The sequence below is a fragment of the Tigriopus californicus genome, chromosome 11 (genome assembly GCF_007210705.1).
Source record: "Tigriopus californicus strain San Diego chromosome 11, Tcal_SD_v2.1, whole genome shotgun sequence".
NCBI classification, from domain to species: domain Eukaryota; kingdom Metazoa; phylum Arthropoda; class Copepoda; order Harpacticoida; family Harpacticidae; genus Tigriopus; species Tigriopus californicus.
Window position 1 is genome coordinate 1,099,739 of NC_081450.1, and position 6,284 is coordinate 1,106,022.

Consider the following 6,284-nt stretch of genomic DNA (forward strand, 5'->3'; position numbering starts at 1 on the left):
ATTTTCTTCAGGCCTCTTGTTTGTTCTCGTTGACATAAGATGGCAAGTCAGTAAATGCGAAAAGAAAAGAACAAATGATTCTGTGGCCACATATGGGCATCATTAAAAACTATACAGTTATTTATTGAAGGGAATTCCGTGCCTTTTGTACCTATTTATAACAATATTGTTTTTCCCTTCATTTGCATACGTTACAGCTCAAACGTTTCTAAGGATTAAAAACGCCATCAATCAAATAAAAGTTTCCCAAAAAGGTTTTCCTTGAAAATTTGACATCATCAAAGGCTGATTTTGCCTTCAATCATTAGAAGCTTTCCTAAGATCAATTTCAAACAATGTGTAAACTTTATGCGTCTTGGCCATATAAATCACAGCGATTTAATTGATAATATATTACATGCAAATATGTCTACCAATATACTCTTGATATAAATCTCTAAATCGTATTTTTGATAAGAAGTCTTAAACACTAAAGGAAAGAAAAGACAGTTCAAAAAATACTTACAATCGCCAAATTTCGTTCGTGAGCCCTCACATTGAGCAACCTCTCCAGGATAACGAGTAGTCCAAGAATCGACAGATACAGTTGAGAGCTCCGCGAGCGTCGAGAACGGCAGCCCTGAATCTCTCTCTGTCTCTCTTTCTCTCTCTTTTTCTGTAGTCTTCCCTCTAACATTACTCCTCCTGTTCAACGACAGATGGGCCGGGCGCATTATCCAAAATGGGGGAGGAAGGTATAGACCTGAATAGAAAATATATTCGGCTGTTCCTGCTGTAACGCTAACTGAGGCTTAGCTCCTACTTCGTTGCAGTACATACACGATGAGGTCTCCCTTGTTTCCAGTCGACTCATGTGATGATGAATTTGAAAAAAAACGGACAAACACACTCACTCGTTTACCCTTACCCACACATACAAGGAAAAGCAGTCAGGGACTTAACCCCATTTTATTTTTTTAACGGCGCTTCTCACTTCGGTGGGAACCCCGAACAAAATCGAGCAACTTCATTGGGGGCATTTTGCTTAATCGAATTTGATGGCATCGGTTGTTTCCTTGCTCTAAACTCGCCCACCAAAGCCCTTGGTAAGACCTCTAAGGGCTGACCTTTGTTGGATGGTCTTTAAGTCTTGCAGGACCCCTGAAGAAAAAGAGGACATATTTGAAATGCATATGAACTTGATAATACAAGACCAGTATTCATCATTGTAAGGAGCAAATCGGAGGTCAATTTGTACTACAGAGGCACTCGATTTAACCTAATTGCAATGCATTGGCCCATGGGAAAAGTTTGCGAGTTTCAAATTGCCAGTTTTCATCCTCCAACACGGCGATTGAAAGCAAAAAAGAAGCAATTCAATTGTTGAATTGAATTCTGAATGGGACGTTGTCAACTTTCAGCAGACTTGTTTGCATTGAACAGTCTTGTAATGGAATTGGATCCGAACTGTTTTACCTTCATCTAATCGGAGTTGAAGCATTTTGATTTGAGATATCGTTCTTTCCACTTGATCCTGCTGCAGTTATGATCATTTGTATGATCTTTATTGTATGATTGTAAGATTGTATGATCTTTATGATCTTTATACAGATGCTTCATCTCAGTATCAACGCTAAATACTGAAGCCAAGTGCAAATCATTATTTTATAACTCAGATTGGAATCTTTATGGCTACGCGATCGATAGAATTCCCACATTATCAAAAGAATTCAAGCATGGTACTTCGTATAGATTCATTTTTCATTTCTAAATTCCAAAGGTATGGATGAATATCAATAATGGTATTTTTCATGCCTGAGATCCGTTCTTTGATGATCTTTGATGCCTCGTCGCAGCAGCATTTACTTACTAGCAAGTGGTTCAACCTTTTGGGCTCCAAGCCATCTAAATTTAACCTTACAACTTCAAATCTCTGAGTTGATTTATAACTTTAGATTTGCAAATTGTCTTGACTGGTAATGTGACATACTCAACTGAAATCTCGTTGATTTATGCATCATGGGCCCAAATTTAGTTCCTTGAAGAAGTCCAATAGGAGACCAGCTTTAGTTTTGATTCAGCTTTGCTCAATCGCTCGTTTAGCTCGAACACAGAAAAAAGCTCTGCATAAACCTGCTTTAAAATGAGTCTAATCACAAATTTGTCCTCGCAGATTTTCCTATAAACCCAACGAGTGCGTCTAAACACCAATAATATTCAGGATGTCATTCGCACATCCAGGTCACCTTCAAAAGATTTTCAAATCACGTCCTGAAAAGATGTTTCCAATTCATCCTAAGTTTCTTACAGAACGACAAGAAACTTGCGGTTCAGCTTGAAATTTGAAGTGCAATTACCGTTAGGCGATAACAAGGGAAATTCCAACACGTGTGCTCTAAATATGGTTCAATCGAATCAAGCCTTTAAATAGCCTCAACTTGAAGCGGAAGTGTCTAAATAACAAACGTGCCTTTCCACAGCCAGCTTTTCATTATAAAGCACCTACTGTTTTGAGGCAGATTGATGCTGAATTCGTTTTGAATATCCCCGCCACTTTGTACTATATTTTAGCGTGTCATCACAATACAACTGTATCAAGGTATCAAGATATTGATTTAGAGGACTTCCAAATTGTCTGACGTTGTCTGGCATCGATTGCCAACTCCAGTGTTGACCAGGGCAAGAGGTCAAGCAATTTTGACCTCCCCGAATTCACCGGAAATCAACACCCCTGAACTTCTGGTCTTGGCTAATGACTCTTTAAGTCTTGGCCAGCCCTTAAACAGGGGACCAATATCAGAGGTCTGAACGACTGGGAGGCCCTTAAAAACAAAATCTGGATTGTCCACCGATAAGCCCTCAATAATTGTTGAGAAGATTCAAAAAGACTCGGCTCACCAAACTCTGCCGACCTGAACCCCTTCGAACACCAGCCCCGGCCACCCTTGGAATTTGTGATCAATGCTAGAAGTTAGGACATCTTGAAGGCCCTTAAAAGCGAGATCCTGGATACTACCGACACAGTTCTCAATAAACGTTGAGAAGGTTAAGAAGGTCTGCTTTACAGCTGTTTTAAGATGCAAAAAGGGGGGCGGAAGGATTTTGGCATGATTCAAAAGCTTTCAGTAATATCATAAAAAACAACTCCATAAACATAGTACTTATATTCTTGAAAAATGTATCCATCAATATGCCACGGCTGATTTTATATCATTTATAGCCGGTAATGTATGCATTTTAGTGGTCACAATTATGAGACACCCGGTAGCCATGTTCCACAACTGTATCAAGAAAGATGGATGAATAGTGACCGATCCGATCTCTCTAATCATTCCCTAAGTTAAGAAGTATACGTACATCCGTTTGCATAACATGGCCAATGCTACGTAGATAACTCTCGAATTTTTTGAATAGTTATATATCCAATGAGACATGCTTCTCACAATAAATGCATATAAAATTGGGGCACCATGAAAATTCATCTTTCTATTAGGGTTCCATTTCTCACCATCAATGCTCAAAGGACAAGGCATTGCCACCATTAGCCAGCTCCAGGCTTATATTATAGGTCCGACCATATTATAACTTTCAAATAATTTGTTGTCAACTTTTGTTTTATGTTATTTCATGCTGTTAATGACCCCCTGATCGAAAACGTTCATGTCCATGTCCCTTTTGGGGGTTCATGGATTAACCTCAACTGACGTTTTGAGGCCAACGAGGTAGTAAAAAGTACACCTTGTTAGAGCCTTCGCAAGGTCTTTGTTGAATGCTAATCAATCCAATCAAAAATGGACCGTGAAACCATTTCGAAACTAAAATGAGGATGTTAGTTTATTTTCAAAATTTCGAAAATTACTTCTAGATGGCTTTCGTTGCCCTCAATCAGATTAGATAAGATAATTACATCTATTAGTAAATCGACCATTCATCTCTAACATTAGTTGATCAAACTACGATTGAAATGTGATCGTAAAATTCCGAACCCTTAAAAACAGTGCACTGTTGCCCTTATCGATGTATATTTATGTGACATGAAAAATAAAATGCGATCTTCCTTTTGTAAAGAGATCTTTATAAGGTATTTGAATTCCGAAGATGTTTTTGATATTATTGACATCGTTATCACGAATATAATATGTAATTCAGCAACAAAGTAACGTTGGTCCATCAATTTGATTGGACTGACCGAGAGGCTCAAAATGCGTTTTTTTTGGAGAGAATCTTCAAACCTAGGGGAATCCAGACTAGTTAGATCAATGAAGTCCCCCTTTCTTTTTTTTCTTTCTCAGACTCTTTCAATGTTCAATATACTGCCCTCAAAGTTTCTGGTTAAAATTCCTGATCAACTCTACATTCAAGGGCTAGCCAGGTCCGTCTCGATTAAAGCGTTGTTTTTCAAGTTGATGTGCACAATTCGAGCATATTTTTATTCAAAACTATGAAATGGATGATTCCGTAAAAATAAAACGTTCGTGGCAAATAATTACTCTTAACTTAGTTGAAACGTTTTATTGTTAATAAACCTACTTATTGGATCACTCGTCTGATTTAAGGGATACCAGATTTTGCTAAAAGTCTTATTTTGCCCAAAACATGGTCGGACGTAAAATGACTATATGACAAACATTATCAAATCGAGGCAAAATAAACTAACTTCACGTAACTGAATTTAGATTTGATAGTGTATCACATGATGAATACATTATCGTATTGGTTTCGGTTTTAGTTTATCACGCTGCAAAAATAATTCCATCTGGCAAGCATCATTTTATCATTTAGTAAGTCATGTATACAATCGTTTTTCTGATCCAAAAGTTATTAAAACAAAGTTTAAATCGAAGCCATTAATAACAATTACTTAAAAAGCTTCATAACACCTATGATATTTTTCACGATTTTTGCCAAAAAATTTAAAATTGGTTAAAAACATTGCAATTTAGATCCAAGGACTGTTGGGTCATCATTTCTCTCCCAATATCGTTAAAATTTGGTTTTCAACAATTGTTTGTTTCCTTGGTGTATGTATGATGCAAATGGAAATGAACACTACTACGCTAATATGCATTGTCAATGCAACGTTTGCTTGTTGCCTGGGCTCACCACACATCGAGGTTATAACTTCGGATTGAGTGTTTGCACAAATCCCGTGACTCTTAGTAATATAATATATTTCTTTATTGTAACGACAAAAGAGGCAACTCATGGAACGTAGCAAGTTTTGTGTCAGCTCGAATTTGAGTTTGAATGTCTGAAATTTGCTACTTGTTGCAATACATGTTTTCTAGTTACGTATGTGATGTTTTTTTGCACTAAAATAGAGATTTCGCTAATTGCTAAAAGTTTATTTGTACTTTTTTAGTGGCTGACATTTCAACATATACATTTGGGAAACATGTTCAAAATAATATTTAAATATGTAAGATATGATCATTTAATTTTGGACATGGAACAAGCTCGTGGCATTTCTTCACAATACAAAATTTTATTTCGGAAATGAAACAGTTGTTAGGGAAATGCTGATTACAATTTCCAACATCTAAATGAAACTTACTCCAAAACAAAGGCAAAAAACTTGATGAAGTATTTAAAAAGAGCCTAAAGACGTAGATCAAGAATTTGAACCAGAACGAATTTTCCTGAAATTTCATCCACAATTCTAAAAAGAATATATTTGAAATCCAGCTTTTGTCAGTTGGTTTAGCCAAAAAGATTTAGGTATTAAACCCAAATGGTTCAATTAAAATGAAATGAATGTTTGACATAATTCCCGTAAATGGCATCCAAATTTCTTTCCGACAAGACAACAAAAACATGAATTGCACTCAAAAAATGATCTGAGCGTTCGACAGGCTAAACAAAATATGTATGTAGACCTGCAGTTTTCAAAAAAGGTATAAAGATATTCTGCTGGTAATTCTAGCAAACATTTAAAATCATTTATTTTCAATGGTACGTAGCTTGCTTTTATATCCTTGATTTCTTCTTTTTTTTAATATAATTTCAAGATTTGCCTGCGTTTGTCATTAGTATTAAGTAAACACATATGAAATATGCATCCTTAAAAAATATAATATCTTCCGCTTCCTCCAACTTGAGCAATCAATGGTATCAAATCTCGCTGACAATATATTGTATGCATTCACCAAGGAAAGCCCTTTGCAGCATCTCCCTCGTCAAAAACTTATCAAAACGAGTAAAACGTCAACCGTATTCGCAAAAAAAGCCTTTCAATAACAATGATCTTCTGTTTGTATTTGGGACTGGTTTTGATTATTTGTTTGTTAAGCCATTTTAAACTCAAG